Here is a 21,471-nt window from a genome sequence, read left to right on the forward strand (position 1 = left end):
TAGAGGAGGGAGGAGGTGTTCACAGGGCAGGCTCTATCCCTCAAGAAATGGACAATTAATTAGAAGGGCTTCAAATCTTGAGTTCTTTTGTTAAAAGCTAGGGACCAAAGAAAACTTGGTTGCTGTGAGAAAGCAAGGATGTGGTTTCCAGGCAGGTTTTTACAGGTTTGTGGCACTTCAAACCTAGACTCTAACATCTGTAGAGTTAGGTTTTCAAGTTTCTACTTCATGACTTAGCCAAACGGGATCCTGAAGGGACACAAGGTGTGTCTACATCTCTATGTTTAAAGGGAAGGTTTGTAGGCTGGCAAAGGGACTCACTATGTAAAATTGTTTGCTGCACAAGTCTGATGACCTAGTTCAATCCCTGTGACTCATGGTGAAATGGGAGGTCAGACTTCTGAAAGCTGACCCCCCCCATACACACTTATACACATGCCCATACATGTGCCCATACATGCACCCATAATGCACTCATACATATATTCATACACACACTCATACATGCACTCATGCACACACTCATACACATCTCCATACAAGCACTCATGCACACAACCCTATACACCCATACACACACCCTTAAACACTCATACACATACACCCATACACATTTATACATATGCCCATACACACACTCATACACATACTTACACACACACACTCATATATACACCATACAGACACCCCCCACACACACCCATGTACACACTCATACACACCCATACACACACCATACAAACACCCATACACACTCATACACATACATACACAAATGCATACACACTCATACATACATATATACATACATACATACATCATATATACTCATACACACACCCATATACACTCATACACATACACCCATACACATTCATACACATGCCCATACACACACTCATACACACATATACACATACTCACACACACACTCATACATACACCATACAAACACCCATATACACTCATACACATACATACACAAATGCATACACATACATACATACATATATACTTACATACACCCATATACACTCATACACACACCCATATACACTCATACACACACTCATACATCCACTCATACACACTCATACGTGCTCTTATACACACACTCATACACACACCAATACACAGGCCCCCCCATATACATACTCATATATGCATTCATACACACACCCATATACACCCATACACACACTCATGGATGTACACATACACACACTCATAACACACACCCATACACACACTCATGGATGTACACATACACACACTCATACACACACCCATACACACACTCATGGATGTACACATACACACACCCATACACAGGCCCATACATGCACTCATATTTGCACAAGTAAGATTTGTAAAACTGATTCACTGTTCAGACATATCTTTTAGTTCTTTTACTTTTCTTTCTGATATTACAATATAATTATATCATTACCCCCTTCCCCTTTATCCCCCAAACCTCTTCATATACCCCTCCTTGCTCTCTTTCAAATTCACGGCCCCCATTTAAGATGAATTGTTATTACACAAACAATGTATATATACATACATCTATACTTCCAAATATAGCATGTCTCGTCTATGTTTGGATATTTTCAGAGCTGAAGATTTGGTGTTAGATAACTGGTTGGTGTCCGCTCCCTTTTAATCTAATGTATAAAGTTATTAGAACAAATCAAAAACTATCTTAGGGTGCCTCTAACCCAGACGGTAGCAAAGTTTGGCCTACTTCAAAATTATCTGTAAGAATGATAAAACACGGATTCTTCTTAAAACCTATGAGATTATGATTACCTGGAACGAGAAGGCTTTGTGCTTTTATTGCAGTTTCCACGTGACCCTGGTTCAAGGACAATTAATTATATGAGCAATTTGAAAGGTCTGAGATAAAACTTGACTATAGTTAATCTATAAAGCATGCTATAGTTACTCACTTTTTTTTTCCTGATCTGCTAACAAATATTCCGTTTTAGGAGATGTGAGGAGATGAACATTACCCGGCACTGCTGTGTTGACAACGCTCACGGGTTACAACAGAAAACAACACTCACAACTGAAGTTCCGTTCCGCAAACACTCACCAGGCCACACCTCTAAGATGGGAGGCAGCAACATATTTCCTGTCCAGGCTGCTAGCTCGCTGCTTGCTCTTTTGAGGACAACTAGCTTATCTTAGTCCCGGGGAGATCAATCTTTCAAATTCCTCTTCCCAGAAGAGGACTCTTTAAGTCATTCCAATGAAAAAGAAAGGCACACGGGATTCCCTGGCGAGGTGTTCTCTGAACTGGCTGCTGGTGGCTCCCTTGGCAGGGATGAAGCAAAAAGGCGCTGGCTATCTGCTACTGACAAGCTCATTCCTCTTCGTCCAGCTCTTGGGTCCCTTCTTGGCTGCCCTGTATCAGAAAGCAAATGCGGACAGTTCTAAATCAGCTGCAGACAAAGCTACACCGCAACACTCCTGCACCTCTTAGCTGATGTTAGGGAGTTCTTCCCGGTACATTTTAAACAGAGATGGGGGAGGGGACGGCTCTTTGAAGCAATCACTTTGCTGAGGTAACACATTCAATTCTGTTCGCACAAAATCATTCCTTGTGCAAATGGGCAGCTGGGACTTAGCCAAGAGCTGAGAAGAAAATGGATGAAGCCTTCCATTCTATACTTGAAATCTTTCAGTTTTGCCAGAGGACAATTTCAGATACAACCATGGTGAACTTCCGGAAGAGCTCCACTCCTTGCTGACCTCGAGCAGTGAGGCCAACCCCAGGCCTGGTTGGGTCGGCCTAGGTAGTTACTTATAAGACCCTTGGGACTAACTGTACAGGGCTGCTTACCCTGTGCTCCAGGGGCAACCAATTCACTGGCCTGCCATGGGAGTCACTGACTGGCTCAATGAAGGTTTCTTCCCCCAGCCCCTGTCCCCTTCTCTGAGTAGCTCAGGGGATAGCTACTAGCTACTGAATATTGCTAGGGAGACATTTACAAAACAGTATTTGGTAAGTGTTTCATACAGTGTTTGTTGTCAGAGCTGGACGGCACTGTAAATGAGTTTGGAATTGACATTAGTCTTCAAGGACCCCGATATATGCAGAAGCAGGTCTTATCCTTTTCAATAACGAAAGCCTGCCCATTAGTTGATGCTTGAAAAACAGAGAGTCATTGAAACCTGAAGAAGTAATATAAACAACTTTAAAATTCATCGACTGGATTTTCTTCCAATGAATTCATTGTCATATAGAGTCGAGGGTTTGTGTAATTGAAAAAAGCAAGCATCCATTGCGAATCTACATTAATACTTTTTAATTTCATTTGCTTGTGTGTGCATGTGCGTGTGTGTGTGTGTGTGTGTGTGTGTGTGTGTGCGCGCGCGTGCCAGCTGAGCATATTGCCGTGCCCATATAATCCCAATACTCTGAAGTCTGAGACAGGAGGATTACTGTGAGTTCAAGCTTAGCACAGGCTATACTTTGTGAGTTCTAGGCTATCCTGGACTACAGAATGAGAGGCTCTCCCAAAAGAAGAGAACAAGAGGGATTCAGCGGGATGAAGACGATTTCAAAGAGAGCCTGCTTTCGCTCACTCCCGGTCAGCTTTCTCTCAAAACTGTAATAAAGTAGGTGACGGTGCAACAGTAGAAACTCCTCTACAAGGACAACTTGGGAGCTGGCAGTGGTGGCAGGCACACACACACACACACACACACACACACACTCATGTGCGCGCGCATGCACAAATACACACACACACACAGAGGAGTGTACACATACACACACATACATATAGATACCCACTCTGTGCACACATACATACCACCCCTATACACACACACACTGTATGACCCGGTGTGGGGGCTGTGTGAGCTGTCTTTATCCCTCCGTTTCCTGAAGCGTGGCCCTCACAGGGGCAGGTACTGCCTGTGAGGTGGGCTGCTCACTCCACTGCTCTCACTCTGCTCATTACCTCAGCGATAGGCCCCTGGGGAGATGCTGGCTTCCATCTGCTCTTTAGGAACGTCCTTGTGTAGGAGCGAATTGTGTCCTAACTTGGGTTATTAATTTTTATAGTGAGATCTCAGGGAGGTTATACTGAGTTTACACATGGAAAAGTAGGTAGAAAGTTGAAGGTTTTTCTCCAGTAAAACAGGAACTACTCCACTATACATACATACATACATACATACATACATACATACATACATACACACACACATACATTCACATATGTAGACACACATGCACTCATGTCCAAGTGTGCACACAAATGCACCTATTTTTCCTAGACAACTATATAATGTAGTAAATTACAATAAGTTGTGTTTGTGTGTGTGTGTGCATGTGAGTATTTGTGCATGCATGTGAATGTGTATGCACATGTGTGCATGCGTGCACACACATGTTCCCGTGTGTGTCTATGTGCCTGAGTGCATGTGTTTGAGTCTTTTTCAGGCTTTGCTTCTGAGGATGATGAACACAGAGAATGATGGAGTAAATGGGCTACTCCCGGAGAGTGAGCAATGAATACCTGGGCACGTGCCTGAGACTCAACTGCCACATTTGGACTCGAGTAAAGTCTTGTGGTACACAGTGTTACCTTTATCATCATCATCATCGTCATCATCATACCTTGTATCTCTACATCAACTCTTGCTTGAAAACAGGCATTTCAAAAATACACACAGGCCTTGTCACAGATGTGGGTGGCAAGAGTTATTCTAATCTCTCTCCAGATGAGAAGAGCACAGCTGAATGCCCAGGTAGCTAAAGGAAGCATTGTAAAACTGAGGCTCAAACTGGCCTGTTATAATTTGTTGAAGTGGGTACTGATTTTTTTCCCAGTTTTTTTTTTTTTTTACTGAAACATGACCTATGCCCCATAATTTACATTTTGAATCTGCATATTAGTTATTTTTAATATTTTTGCAAAGTTGTGTGCCAAAACCACTATCCAAGAATATTGTTATAATCTCAGAAAGAAACCCCATATACATGTGGGGCCAATGACCATTTCCTTCCTTTCTCAGCCTCTGGAAACTGCAAATCTACTTTCTGTCTCATTTATTTTTGTCTCTTGCCTGTTACAGAGAGCCGATACAAATGGCTCCTACATTACCTGACCTTGTGTCTCTATCCTTTAACTTAGCATAGCATTTTCAAGACCCATTCTGACTTATGACTGAGTAAATCCCCTGCCCCCCGCCAACCCCCAGCTGTATCGATAGACTGTATTTTGTTTGTTCACGTTTCAGTTGATGGACATTTGGGTTGGATCTACTTGGAGACTATTAAAATAATGCTTCTGTGAATATTTTCTATTTCCTGGGGTTGGGGATGTCAACAAATGTCTATTCACCCCATGATGACAGCTAAAGAAATGGTCTCGTCCAAATCTCACTTAATAAAATGACAAGCTTATTGGGGACACCGACAGGAGCATGGAAGACGCAGGCAAAGGCTCCACTGGGGACTCCCTGTACCATGAAACGTTCTGACCCCAAAAAGCTGCATCTTTGGGGTTTCCTCCCTGTATATGTGTTCAAAACTCCACCCTGCCCTCCTCATCCCATCCTTTTTTTTTTTTTTTTTTTTTTTTTTTTGTGGTTGTGTCACCCGTGGGAGGGACCTTGTGAGCTTCAGGACCTACTTGATTCTGGCCAGCTTTTCTTTAAAGGAAGGAGTGTTTCAGTTTGGAGGATATAATTGTGCAACATTAGTGAACACGTTTTCTGTAGACATGTTTTCAGGTTTCTTGGATGTGTATGCAGTTGTGGAATTGCTGAGTGTCAAAGAACTCCAGTCTTTAACATTTTGAGGAATCATCAGAGGGCTTTATTTAGAGCAGTGGTTCTTAGCTTGTGAGGCTCAACCCCTTTGGAGGTCGAAGGACGGATTCACGGGGATCACATAAGACTATGGGGACACACAGATGCTTACACTATGCTACATAACAGTAGCAAAAATTACAGTTATGAAATAGTAACAAAAGTGATTTTACGGCTGGGGGTCACCACAACATGAGGAACTGTATTAAAGGGTCGCAGCATTTGGAAGACTGGGAGCCACTGGGTTAGAGGCTGCAGATTTGAATTCCCTCCCATGCTTGTGTAAGTTCTGAGCCTTTGAACCCTCAAGAGCAGCTTTTTTTTTTTTTTTAATCTACAGTTGTGACAATTATCCATCCTACTCAATGTAATAGTACTGATTGTTAAACAATAGGTGATTTTAAAAATATTGATTTTTTTTAAAAAAATTATTTCAATGTGTGCATGTGCGTATGTGGATCTGTATTTGCGTATGTGAGTGTAGGTGCCTTTAGAGGCTGGAGTGGCTGGATCCCCTGCAGCTGGGGTTACAGATGGTTGTGAGTCACCTGGCTGCTGTGAGCTGAGAATCCCAGGGGGCTCCTTTGGGAGGGCAGCAAGCGCCTGAACAGGTTAGCCATTTCTCTGGCTCCATTGGGTGATCTGTTGAAAGAGGTGTAACTTGAGCTGTTAGGTCACTTCCTGGTTGGGAATGGATAAACTGATCTGTGGAAAGGTAGCCACTTTCTGACTCTTCAGATTTCCTGGCTTTCTGGCAGCTCTGCTCCACAGGAGAGAAGGGAAGTTGCTCAAGGTGTCCTCCAGCCCCAGCCACCCCCAAAGCCCACGCTGAGTGTGTAGGGATGGATGCTTTTCCAACTTCAGTTCCCAGCTCCACGCAGACATGCTGCCATTCCCACTGAGCTCAGTGCACGGAATGTCCTCACTTTCTTCAGCAGTCCCGAGATACTCTGCTTGCATTGGCTGTTACTGATGAAACATCAAACGTAGCAGATGCACTGGCCCGGCGGTATCCTGACAACCCTGTAACTTGTGTTGTTTTTGACCTGTTGATTCTGGTCACGAGGAGATTGAAGATGAAATGTAGAAGGTCAATTTCCTTCTCCGTGTAGCTGACTGAGGTGACGTAGGCTGGACTGGGGAGGGAGTAATGTCCACCGAGCCTGCCTAGCTCTTGTAGCCATTTATCATTGTATTAATTGCTTTTCTCAATGTGGGGACAACATTCCTGGCAAAAGTGACCGGAGGAAGGACACATTTGCTTTTGCTCATGGTTTCAGGGTATCGCCCATCTGTTGTGGGAAGCCACAGCAGGAGAGTGAGGCAGCCGCCATATTGCTTGCATCCTTAGTCAGGAGCAGAGAAAGCTGAACGCTGTGTCCACCTGCCTTCCTCCTTCGCCTTTTGATTCAGTCCTGGGTCCACACATTTAAGGTGGGCATTCCCTGCTTAAATTTTCCTGGGAGTATTCCCATAGAAACACCAAGAAATGAGTTCCCGAGTCTAAATTCACTGAGACTCACTCTCTCTCTCTCTCTCTCTCTCTCTCTCTCTCTCTCTCTCTCTCTCTCTCTTCCTCCCTCCCTCCCTCCCTCCCTTCTTTTTCTTTCTTTCTTTCTTTCTTTCTTTCTTTCTTTCTTTCTTTCTTTCTTTCTTGAGAAATCTATTGCTGGGCAATCTTGTCATTGTCGTGCACAGAGAAACCTGGGGAGAGCTGTAGGTCAATCAATGTAGCCTCTTGAGACCCTAAAGACCGAGTTAAAAAACGGACACGGGATGCTTCATGGATGTAATTCAGCAGCATTGTTTCACAGTACATATATACCTCTGCCTTTTGAAAAACAGGTAGGAGTAACTCTGAAAGTGTTAAAAAATATTAAGTACACGCACAAGTAACAATCATTTACTATCATATCATATAATATATACAATATGATACAGTATATGCATGATCTTGTGTGTTGCATGTCATACAACTGGCAGTATGTTTATTTATACTGGTATCATCACAAACAGTTGAGTGACATGTTTTACTGTGATGCCGGGATGGCTACCTTAGAATGTTTTTGTTGTTGTTCCACTGCAGCCTAATGGGGACCATTCTCACATATAGTGAGTGTCCACTGTTGGCAGAATGTTATCATGTGGGGCATGGACAGCTTATTTCCTTTGTTCTTTCTCTGACTGGAAGTTTGGAGGATTCTTCTACACTGGGAACGTGGAGAGCAATTTCTGCCCTTTATCCATCAGTTCAATCATCTTCAGGGAGCTATAAAGCTAAGCAGTCTCGGGATGTCTCACTTTTATTTAATTATAATTTTAATTATTCCATGAGGCCACTCACGTCTCTAGAGGTAATTCTTCTTGGGTTTTTATTATTATTATTTTTAATCTAATGATAAAACACTAAGTCTGTGAATTCTTTTTCTGGTTGTTTTTAAGTTCATTTCTATCCATTGGCTCAGTATAAGATTTGGGGGAAGTTAATGGGGTGTGGCCATCAGTGACACATGTGGCCCAGATGTCCTTATCTTTCAGAGTAGTGAGACAGAGCCCAGCACAGTCTTTTCACAGCAGGAGAAAGACACCTCTGAGGTGGGCAGGGCATCCTGTCAACACATCCTCCTGTTTTCTAGGCTGTGAAAGAGTGCATAGCAGCACTGCCAGGGCAAACTCTGAGTTCTTGGTGCCAGAGCTCCTTTAAATGGAGAAAAGAGAATTCCAGGGTCAACAAGGCACTCAGATTGAACATAAAGAATCCTCTAATTTCACAAACGCATTTAATTGAAATGAGTTCTCTTCTCTGATATTGAGGCTATGTCCAAAACTATCAACTATATTTTCACGTTTTAAAATACAAAACAAGGAGAACAGGATTTGAAACCCTACGGGGGAGCATTTCATATGTTCATTTTTTAAAACCTTGTTTGTTTGTGTTTTTTTTACAACTTCCTTACCCTCTTAAGTAAAAGAAGGATTGGTCAGCTAAAGAAATATAGACACTGTTCTTTTTCTTGGGCCTTGACCACACATTTTACTTTGGTGACCACCCAGCCCCTCTTTTTCTTCTCATCATTTTAAAGACATTGTAATTTACTTATGTTTAGATGTGTGGGTGCGCATGCGCATGCCAGTGGTCTTGATGCCGGAGGCATCAAAACGTTTGGAACTCGGGTCTCAAGCTAGTATGAGCTGCCCAGTATGAGTGTTGGTAACTGAACTCAGGTCCTCTGCAAGAGCAGCAGCAGCTCTTAACCAACTAGCCTGCTCTCCAGCCTGCTCTCCAGCCTACTTCTCCTCCTTCTCTCCTTCCCGAGGGCAGGACCAGGAAGCTGATTGGGCGTACTCTCAACCACAGGTTATGAAGGTTATAATAATGACTGTGGTCAGCTTTCCATCGACTTGAAACAAGCCTGGGGCCTCTTGGAGGAGGGGACCTCAACTTGAGAAAATGCTTTCATCGGATTGGCCTATAGGCAAACCTGTGGGGGAATTTTCTTGATTAATGATGGCTGTGTGAGGGCGCGGCTTACTTTGTGTGGGTGGGGCCACGCCCGGGGAAATGGTTCTCGGTTGTATAAAAAAGCAGGCTGAGCAAGTCCTGGAGAGCAAGTCAGTAAACAGCGTTCCTCTGTGGGCTCGGCTTCAGTTCCTGTCTTTCCTTCCCTGGGTGAAGGGCTGTGATCAAATAAGGAAACCAAATGAACCTTTTCCTCCCAGGTTGCCTTTGGTCACGGTCATTTGTCACAAACTAATTCGAGGAGAGAGGAGGAAATCCTGGCCAGAGGGAAGGAGAGAGAGAGCAAGAGAGAATTTGCACTCGCAAAAACTAAAAAACAGCCGGGCAGTGGTGGCGCACACCTTTAATCCAAGCACTTGGGAGGCAGAGGCAGGTGGATTTCTGAGTTCGAGGCCAGCCTGGTCTACAGAGTGAGTTCCAGGACAGCCAGGGATACACAGAGAAACCCTGTCTCGAAAAACAAACAAACAAACAAACAAACAACGTAAAGAAACAGCTGTAGAGAGTACTGGTAATTTAACTTTACTTAACATAAAGCCAAGACAACCCCTGAGAGCTGTCCTCTTAGCTGTTGTGTGGGGTTACACTTGACTCTGATGGTCACTCACTTTATTCCTTCCTGTTTTGAATTTCGTTGGCACAGGCAAAGAGAGTATTTCCAGACACGGAGTGACAGCTTGAGAGGAGCTTACAGTGCACAATGGTTGTATCACATCTGATCCTCAGGTATTCCCTCTTTCCCGCTTTCATAGAAACTGGTAGAAAAATGCTTGCCCTTTCTTTGGGGCAAGCATTTTGTACCAGAGACTTTTCCTGGTGGCCATTCTCAGGAATGGATTGCATGTGATGTATTTGATCGAGTCTTAGAGTTGACAGAGTTCTAAGAGGTGAGGTGTTTTGTTTAAAATTTAAAATTGGAATGCATCTCCGTGATCAAGGCATTGTGGGTCATGCATGTCCAGCCTTGAACCACAGATGTGTCTGTTACTAGACTGCTCCTCATCCTTCCTGTAGGGGGCTGCTCTACTTCTTTCAACTCTCTGCTAACCCAGCCTGGATTTGGTACCACAACCGGTGTCAGTAACACAACCATGTCAACCTAGATACCCTCTAGTCTGTACTAGGATGATGACTGTGGCCAAAATCTGGAATCAGAAGATGGCTTTAAATCTGCAGCATGTCCATTGCTTCCTCTGTGACTCTCGGTAAAGCATTTGATTTCTTTGAGATAGTTTACTTTTAAAAGTGGGCGAATGCTTGATACTTCTCATAATTTCATAATTATGCCTTTAATCTGATTTTTCTCTACAAAGTTCGACCATCATAACTCATTTAGATCAATGCCTGTTTGAAGAATTAAATATTTCAGTAATTTCCCTCTGGTCATTTCCCTTACCCTTTGTCTTCTCCACATCAGCATCAATATCTGTCAGAATTAAAGCAAATTATAGTGATCTTTCTCCCCAAGGGACTTGGCTAATCTTTCTGCTCAGCATTGGCTTTTTCATGGTTGCTTTATGTCATTTGTGGAAGTGAATATGTAATATGTACTGTGTAAAATGAATATCTAAACATCATAGGGAACAGAATTGTTCTATGTGTTAGACCAAGTTGTTTTAGAGAATACTGTTGAGACACTTGGTAGAGTTTCCTCTAAGAATTCATAGGGAAGACTTAATGATCCAGGATGCCTACGAAGATCATAAAGAGGCCAGAGAAGAGGACAGGGAAGCTAAGAGAGGGTCTCAAAACGATCTTCTCTCAGGCAAGAGTGAGCTATAAGCAAAGAGCTAAGCATCATGGGAAGAATACATGCCCTTGAAGCTGCTGGAGTCACAGACCTGATCAGAAGTGCTCTACCTGAGTAGGGCTGAGGGTTCCGAGGAAGTAGAATGGACATTCCAGGGCCAGAGAAAATCCAGGAAGAAGACTCGGAATGAAGCTATTGGCTGTCATGTCATGCTTTAGTGGTTGTATGCTGGGCTCAGCCCAAGGCAGTGGTGGGGCATCTGCAGCAAGGCCTGGAGGCTCACTGACCAAAGATAATGATGCATTTTTATTGATGCATTTAAAACCAGAACCCACAGTGGGATGATTTCAGCCACTTCAATTAACAATGTTCGTCATTACTACTAAGACTATAGAACATTTTGTTTTTAGAAAATGATGTGAAATTTACCGAATGTTTATCCTAATCTATGTATCTATCATCTATCTATCTACCTATCTGTCTATCTATCTATCTATCTATTTTCCATCTATCAACTATTTATCTATTATCTACCCATGTACCTATCTATTTATCTATTATCTATGTATTTACCTGTCTATCTATCTACCTATCTTCCTTCTCTCTATTTATTATCTATCTATCTGTCTGTCTATCTATCTATCTATCTATCTATCAATCTATCTATCTATCTATCATCTATCCATCAGTCTGTCCATCTATCCATTCATCCATCTCTCTCTCTCTCTCTCTCTCTCTCTCTCTCTCTCTCTCTCCATCCATGTATCTATCAATTATTTAGTCACAGCTATTTACATAGCCCTTATTTAGCTGCTTGGCATTGCTCCTGGTTACAGGGCAGTGGTGAGGAAACTGGATTGGTGACTCCTCAACGTCACAGAGATGGTTCTGGTTCTACAAAGCAGCTGTCAGACAAAAAGCATCAAAATTAGCAGGTTGGCACTGCACAGCAGTAGGTCCTGTAGAAACTTGCGTAGAGTGCTAATTTGAAGACAGTGATACAGACAGTGGATCTGAGGACTGACTCGTGAAACTCACTGTCCACACTGAGATCCAGGCAAAGGGAACCTGAAATAGATTTAATAAGACCTAGTGCTGAATGATATGTCCTATTTCTTGGGCAATCACACTCTAATCCACTGCAGTTAGTAATTGGCATATGGCTACAGTTAACATTCTCCAACTGGGTTAGATGCTAGGAATATAAGCAGAGAAACTAGACGTGAGGCTCACGGGCTACCTACTCAAGTGGCTACTTTCCAAAGGTTTTGAATGCTAGCTAATTTAAATGTCTCTGGATGGACTATGTATGCTTACGAGAACGTTAGATTTCATTGGGAAGTAAACTACAAGCACTAAGTTTAAGTTAAATGTCTTTCTTTATCATACTGGATTTCAGCCAGGTGCAATGGTGCAAGCCTTTAATCTCAGCATTTGGGAAGCAGAGACAGGCAGATCTCGGTGAGTTCTGGACCAGCCTGGTCTACATAGTGAGTTCTAGAATAGCAAGGCTACCTAGAGAGACCCTGTCTCAAAAAAGTTATACTAGATTTCATCATCTCGTGGATCTAAGGGAAGACAAAATATTCCTCAAGCTTAGCTACATGAGGTATCTACCAGAAAGCTTCTGTGTTCCTGGCCACAGAGGTCCCATGATAAGCAACTTGATCAACAGGGTTAAGTGCTTACCAGATTATTTGTCAAGTCCCCTACATAGTTAATCTGAGATCACACCCAAATATAGATACTCCACAGAACATTTCACAAAGGAGGCTAGTTGTCAGATATGAATCACTAGCTAAACACACACACACACACACACACACACACACACACACACACATATATATATATATATATATATATATATATATATATATATATATCACATACACATATACACACATGCATCCCTTTTTAAGGCTATGAATGCAGAAGTTACAGGAGCACCCAACACTACTGGGTGTCGATTTTTCTTTCTTTGTTTTTGTTTTCCTTTTTTGTGTCAAGGTATGTGTGCACAGAACTAGGATGGAAAAGAACGTAAGTCCAACCTCAGGTCTACCCTTGGAAGGCGTTTGTGAAGGAAGCACTAGCAAGAACCAAAGGCGATGCAATGCTGGCTTCACAGAGAGAGGTTGGGTTGCCTTAAGGATGGCTTCCTTGCTCAGACAAGTCCAGGGGCAAGAACAGACACAAATAGAGAGCATGGTAAGTCTGTCCAAATCCCGTGACTTTGGCCTTGGGGTGTTTGAGCTGGCTAGAGTTATTTTCTATGAGTAACGGTGTCATGTACTTATGGGAGCCAAATGGCAACATAAATTGTCTCAATAGTTTGTGTCTTAATTCTCTCCCTGAGCAGTGTGGGGCAAAGTAAATTCATTTAACTACTTCATAGAAAACCCTCCATGGAGAATCCTTGGCAGGACAGGGGCAGGGGCAGGGGCAGGGGCAGGAATGAAAGTCGTGTCTCATGCCAAATATCCCTAAAGTCTCAACAGTACAGTTAATCCTCTGTGCTGGCAAAAGCTACATTTCCCTCATTGTTTATGTGTGTTCTAGCAAAGGTGTTCTTAGGCACAAAGGTTACATGCACAAAAGTGTCAGTCCACATTTGACGCTGTCACTGTTCAGTGGTCGGTTTCAGGAGCGCCTTGTATCTGTTGTTGCTATGCTGCTCTGTCAGGATGGAGGGGCTGGCTTTTTGTCGTCTGTTATGTTTTCCTGAGGCACAGCAGAAATCAATTACCTTGGAGAAAGGGCATGCAGAAGGCATGGTGAACAGTGTGGGTTGGGGTCTTCACGTAGTGAGGCCTATCGTGGAATGGGTGGTGTGTATAAGATAGGATTTTGGAATGCTGGACAGGCTGAGAGGTATCTCCCTTCTTCCTATGCACATTGGCTACATATGACAGTACCGTTTGTGTGCATAGTTTCCTTGCTTCCTTCTGGAAAAGAGCTGAGTCATCACTTACCTAAAAGCCTATAAAACAGTATGAACTAGGTCCTCCTGCTTAGAAAAATCAGAAAACGATCCCTCCACCCATCTGAACCTCTTTTCTTTTCCCTCATCTCTCCCTCCCTTTCTTTCTCTTATTCTTTCCTCTTCCCTCCTTTCTCTCTCTCTTTCTTTTTCTTTCATTCCTTTTTAAGAGGTGGGGATTCCAAGAATAAAAAAAAAAAAGACTCACTTTCAGAAATCAGTAACTGCTATCCAGTTACAACTCTCCTGGGAATACCTTGAAGGACTCATCACACCACAGAGGTACTGCTTTCCCGTGAGATACATAAACAAATGTCCTTATGCAATCTATCTCTCTGCATAATGAATATACACCAATAATGCTGCCTTGGGAGAAATTAATAGCAAGATTTCCAACACTCAATATTATACTACTTTGGTAGAAAGATAATATGCTTAAAGACAGAAAATTTAAGGGTCTCTTGATCAGGTCTTAGCTTTCAGAACATCAAGTCATATAAAATTCATCAGGTTTCTTTTTGTGGGATAGCTAGAGACTTCAGTAAAACACAGTATACTGTGAAGCATTAAAGGGAAAGATATACAGACTTCTCTGAATTTACTTTATCACAGAATCTTTTTTGGGGGGGGTTCCTAGATAGTTTCATGAAATGAATATTTTCAAAAAGACTGAAACCAGAATCAGCTATCTCATCTAAAAAATATATCTATATGAAAAAAAAAATGTCAAGAACTGTCACTAAGCTGCTAGTCTGACTAAACTCCACATTTTTTGGTGGAGAAATTAGATCAAATAGTATTATAACAGAGACATAATTTAGTTTTGGGGACTTATTAAGAGTATAGCTGTAAACTCGCAGAAGTGATCTGCAAGCTTTGGGTAACTCCCATCTCCTTGGAGAGAATTTTCTGCTCTCCCACATGAGAGAATTCAGGTATAAATGAGTGACACAGCGGGGAGCTCACAAACGTCTCTGAAATGGGAAACAGTGGTTCAAATCATTCCACGGTTGGTGCCGAACCTTCCCAAGGTGATCATATGCCAAAATGTCCCCTGTCAGGGCTGGCTGATAACCTCAAAGATCCTGGAATGGCCTACTGGGTTTAATCTGGCTTTTGCCAATAATGAGTGCGCTCTGGCAGAGGCATGTGCAGACGTGTGTGTGTGTGTGTGTGTGTGTGTGTGTGTGTGTGTGTGTGTGTATGTGTGTGTGTGTGTGTGTGAAGTTCTTACCCATGTGAAAGTGCTAGAGTCAGGGATGGAAGAAAGTGCAGAAGGGACACAGCCCACACTTGCCAGCCTTCAAAGCTCACTGGAATCTCAGAGCCATTGCCTTTCAAACGCCCCATAGTGTGTTTCATGGAAATCATCCTTAAAGTGCCATTGGCCATGGATACTAGAACTTAGTCAATTGGATTTTTGTCTTATGACATAGAAAAGTCTTCTCTGACATTTTGATTTGTCTGGGATATGTGACAGGCAACGTAACACACTTTGCTTACAAACCGAAATAGGAATCGAATTTTGAAATGTAGATCAAGTGTCAATGTAGCTTAGCATAGTGATTAAGAATTTAAGGGTCTGGGGAAATGCCCCAGTCAGTAAAACACTTGCTGTGTGGGCTTGAGGGTTTGAGCCTGGATCCCCGGACTTCCTGAGAAAAGCCCATGCCCACAGTCCCAGGACCAGGAAGTGAGGCAACACTCTAACCAACTAATAAGCACCAGGCTCAATGAGAGACCCTGTCTCAAAAATAGGATGGAGGCATGATTGGAGAAGCCAGCCAGCGTTGCCTGGAATGCAGACTTTCATGACTGACAAGGGTGTATGAGGAACAGCAAGAGCAAGAAACACACATTATTATTAAGCCCTGAGTGTCTACAGTGTTTCTCTTCCTCTACTGTGCCCTCATTTCCTCATTTTCTACAGGCTCAAATCGATTGGACTCACTAGCTCTCGCTAACCCAACCCCACAGACACTGCATAGTTATCAGAATGGCAGCTTACTAATTCAATTTGACAAGTGTGTCATTTAGACCTGAACCACTCACATGGACAGAATTCAAGTCACCTTTCTTTGTTGTTGGACTTCTTAGGGACCAAACTTAACCCTAGCCCCAAGCCAGTGTGTGTGTGTGTGTGTGTGTGTGTGTGTGTGTGTTATGTGTGGTGTGTGTATATGTGGTATGTATGTATGTGTAGTGTGTGTGTATGTATATGTTTGTGTGGTGTGTGTGTATGTGTGGGTATGTGTGGTGTGTATATATGTGGTGTGTGTGTGTATGTGTGGTGTTTGTATATGTGATGTGTATATACGTGTTTTGTGGTAATGTATATATGTGTGCATGGGTGGTGTGTGTGTATGTGTGTGTTTCTGTGGTATGTGTATATGTGGTGCGTGTGTGTGTGTGTGTATGTGTATATATGTGTATGTATATGTGTATGTGTGTGGTATTTGTGTGGTGTGGAGGCATGGTGTGTGTGTGTATATGTGGTGTGTGTGTGTATGGTGTTCGCATATGTGTTTGATATGTGTGCTCATATGTATGTAGGTCAGAAGTTGACATCCACTGTCTTCCTAGATGGCTCTTCACTCTCCTGACTGGATAGCCAGCGTGTTCCAGCCATCTGCTTGTCTCCTCTCCCCTCCCTGGTTCTCCCTGCAGCTGCAGCAATGGATCTACAGTTGAGGAACATCATGCTTGACTTTTAAAGTGGGTCAGAGAATCCGACCTCAGGTCTCCATGCTCTCCAGGCAGGAACTTTACTGATTGCATCATCCACCTCCAGAGTGCCCCAAAGTCACCTTACCTATTTGCAATGAGACATCACAACATAACACAAGAACAGGAGACACACAGAGTTCGCAGGCTCACCCTCTGTCCTGGTTGGTGGACAGTTATAGATAGGCATCATTCCGGAAGCTGGAAGACAAAATAGAGGGAGTTTGTGAACCAAAGACCCAACATCGAGAAGCTAAGAGTCGGGGAAGCAGCTATCTCTTGAGATCATGTTCCCAGTGTGACTGAAAAGGCCAGAAGACTGAGAACTACATCAGATATACTCTAGATGAGTGACGTGATCTATGCCTTGGGAAACAGAAAAGGCAGGGATTTGCACAACAGTGTGGAGAAGCAGTGAAGAAGTGGGAGGTAGTTATGAGGGATTAATGTGGTTTTCTCAGGAATAGATCAGTTCCCAAAGGGCAAGGCTGTCATCAACAGACACCTAGGTCATCCTCCTCCTGCATCCTCGTTGTGCTCTCTCCCCCTTGCGTACCTGCTTGGCTTCCCACTTCTATGTTGTCAGATGGCCTCTATCTTGTACAAGCCCCTCACAGACACCCGACTGCTGAGCGAGGTAACCTTCTTTCCTTTATAAACCATAGTCTCAGGGTTTTTTTTTTTAATAGCAGACTGAAAACTGCCTACATCCCACCATTCCTTCTCCTGTCCTTTCTCTCTGCATTCCCACAGGAAGAAAGTATTAGCCCACTGCCTTTATGCATATATTTAATCAGAATACCATTCTCTCTCCTCCCTCTGTGCGTTCATTTTATAGTCTACTATATGTGCATTCATTTTATAGTCTACTATATGGATACATGGCAATAGGCAAGCAGTTAGAGAAATATTTACCCTGTTTCCAAGGAGAATCAGCGCTGTCACCGTCATGGCGCTTGGCTATGGTAAGGATGTGTCCTCAAGGGACTCACAGCCATGTAGGGGGTCACACAATGACAAGCGCCTACATATCCAGCTTCCAGTGTGAGACAGCAGTGACCGAGAAAGATGATCTCAAGCCACAGTTCTCAACCTGTAGGTGTCAAAGGACCCTTTCACAGGGGTCCCCTAAGACCATCAGAAAACACAGATATATGCATTATGATTCTTAACAGTAGGGAAATTACAGCTGCAAAGTTGGAAAAAGAATTATGATTGGGGGTCAGCACCATAAAGAGGAGGCTTTTCAAAGGGTCACAGCTCTGGTGAAGTTGAGAAACACTGTAGAAAGAGAAGCCTCAGCACCGGGAATATGTTGAACGCCACCCTGGTTGATGGTCATGGACAGCTATGAGGTGAGGATTCTTGTAAGAGAATATGCTTGATCTGCTCCATTGACAGAGATGTGCTGGAGAGAGAAGCAAAGCCTAAGGCAGTTCTAAGTGCCCATCCCTACGAGGGAGCTGTCTGATGGGGTGCAAGTGGGAGGCACGAGAAGGGAGAGAAGGGAGCTGGAGAGACGGGCGGCAGGTTGTTGTCATGAAGAACACCCGGGTTTGGCTGGGGTTACCATAGTGGTAACAAGTCCACAAAGAGGCTGGAGTCATAACTCTGGAGTCTTGAAATCCAAAATGGGGCTGTGGGCCGGGCGTGATGGCGCACACCTTTAATCCCAGCACTCATAAGGCAGAGCCAGGTGGATTTCTGAGTTGGAGGCCAGCCTGGTCTACAAAGTGAGTTCCAGGACAGCCAGGGCTATACAGAGAAACCCTGTCTCAAAAAAAAAAAAAAAAATGGGGCTGTGGGCAGGGTTGGCTGCTTCCGAGGGCTGTGCAAGAAAAGTCTATTTCATATGTCGTCCCCCATCTTCGGGTAGCCTGCTGGCAATGATACAGTATTTCTTAACAGGCATTAATTAAACTGATCTCTGATTTCATTTTTATATGCTACTCTCTCTCTCTCTCTGTATCTATGTGTGTCTCTGAATCTGCGTGTGTATGTGTCTGTTTTTGTGTCTGTGTGTGTGTCTATGAGTGTCTCTGTATCTGTGTGGTCTCTGTGTATCTGTATGTATGTGTCTGTGTGTGTGTGTCTGATGTGTGTCTCTATGTGTCTCTGTATCTGTGTGTATGTGTCTGTGTGTGTGTGTGTGTGTGTGATGTGTATATCTATGTGTGACTCTGTATCTGTGTGTGTCTCTATGTGCATGTGTCTGTCTGTGTGTCTGTGTATATATTTGTGCTTATGTGTTGTTTGTGTGTCTGTGTGTGTGTCTAAGATACCAACTTGCCCTTCCCATCAGGCTCCCAGCCCACTGGATTAGGCTTTCTACTAATGACTTCTTTTTATCTGGATGAAGTGAGAGACCATAAATCTCAACTAGAAAAGTTAGAGAATGAAGTGTTATGAGTGGAGTGGGCTGAGATGTTGATCAGCAAGCGAGTGCTCATTTAGAGCAAGTAGTCCAAGGCCCCGCCCGCATCTCCCACCTGACCGCTGTAGTTCCTGCTCTGTGCCTGGTGCATCCCTTCCCATTGCAGGGGCCATAGCATCATAAGTACTAAGTCTAGCCTAGAAACCTAGTTCAGTCTATTGACATGGCTAAGATGCATATCATAATTAATGCCAAGGGGGCTCTACAGGGTATCAGCTCCCTCTCCAAATACACAAAACTATTTCAAAGGTCACATGTTGCTTGGGTGTTCCTACCTACACCGAAGGGACTCTAGCCAGGCTGAGCATGGCAAACATGGCTCCAGAGGGCTTTGCCCTTCTGCCTCACTCTCTCTGCCTTGGTGAAAACTATTAGATAATATTCCTACAGCTAACATCCAAGGTCTCTTTCTCCTCCTGAAGAGGACTACCAAGGTCCAGCTATCAAAGTATTAAAGTACAGTGATCAAAAGCTCCCCTTTGGCTCACCTAATTAACATACTCAATTAAAATTAAACACCTCATCCTAACGTGGGCTTTCTCCATTCATCTTTATAAACCACCATTTTCCTGTGGGTTATGCCTGACTCTTCTCTATCCAGAGACAGTCCTTTGTCCTCCTCCAGGACAAATACCCTTCTTCCCTCTCCCTTGTTCCCTTCCTCTTCTCGCTCATCCCCTATCACCTGTCTCTGTCTCTTATTCCCTGCCCTTTGTCTCTCTGGGAAAATAAGTCTCCTTTGTGCTGAGAACTTGGTCTTGGCGTATTCTGAGCCAATACCACTCCTTTCATCTACCATGTGTAGAACTCATTAAATTCCATTTTTGGCTTTTGTGTCCAAAAGCCTGTGGAAACTCACAAATACCAAGCATGTGCATTTCAGTCATGAGAAAGTATTTCATGTTCCCCTCTTGAGCTTTCTGAAAACGAGGTGTCTGGTTTGATGTCCTGTGAATCTTTTGTTTGTGTTTGGTTTGCATTTAACATAAAAACTATCTACAAAGGGCAAAACAGTATTTTTTCTATGTTCCTTTTACATCTGGCTTCAGAATACCCAATGTGTAAGCTCCTTCTCTCCCACCATTTCTGTCACCAAAGAAATGACAAGATCCTCCCTCTAGCACAGTGTTCTTAGCTTCACTGTTGCAGGGAAGAACTAATTGGGACAACATTCAGACTCTTGAGGCTTATTTTCATACTTGTACACTTTCAAATGATATTCAAAATGATTCTCTACATTTTGCCACATGCTTTTACACCAACACAGCCCTGAATGTAGATCTGAGGCTTTGAAAGTTTTCCCATCTCCTGAGGCTTTTACTTTGCTGGCATTTTGCTGAGGTAGCTAAGAAGTCCTAAAATAGAACCTAACTTTTTCAAGAGAAGTCCATTAAATTAATGTTCCCGAAAAGACACAGTAGCCTAAAACTCACCCCTTGTCTACTAAACCCAAAATGTAGTACCCACGGGCAGTTGCTCTCTTCTCTTTTTGCTGTGTATTCCCCATCCATCCTCACCGTTCCTTTGGTGGTATTAGAGCCAGCCCTTGGCTTTGCTTACCCCTCAGCCAATCCAAGCACATCCATAAGCAACTTGTACAGAGCAGAAGACAACGTCCCAAGTATTATTTAGTGATTTCCTCTGACCTGAAACTTTCCCTGCTGGAGGGGAAAGGCAAGCTTGTGAGGGTTTTTTGTTTGTTTGTTTTGTTTTTTTTTTTGGGGGGGTGCATACAAAACTTACAAGTGCATGAAAGTCCAAACATAAGTGGCCCATCCCCCAGGTTCCATAAACAGCTGTTGAAGGAGATAGGCAAGAAGTTAGAGAAATATTTACCAACCTGCCTAGGGGTCATTCATTGTTTGCCCGGGATCCAGCTTTCTCAGAGATGTGGCTGTCTTTGAGTCATCCTTCCTTCTCCAAGTAACTCCAACAAACCTGTTGGTTTGCCTAATTGGACTTTAGTAGAATCATTCCTTTGCTCTGGGTGGGGGGGTGGGGGGTGGGGAATGTGTTTGCAGGAAATTTCCCCATGCACCAGGCACTGCCGATCACTCTGGGTTACTTTTATCAGTGCTTCTAGTGTAAGTGTGCTGGACAAGACAGAGAAGCATGGAGAAGCCCTGCCTGTAGGCTCCTCCAGTTGTGTGCTGTTCCGAGACATGGACCACAAGGCCATTGTGTATTCATCCACAAGGCCCTTGCATGTTCATTTAGGTCTTCCACCTTCT

The sequence above is a fragment of the Mus caroli genome, unplaced genomic scaffold (assembly GCF_978045245.1).
Source record: "Mus caroli unplaced genomic scaffold, Mus_caroli_1 scaffold_9, whole genome shotgun sequence".
NCBI classification, from domain to species: Eukaryota; Metazoa; Chordata; class Mammalia; order Rodentia; family Muridae; genus Mus; species Mus caroli.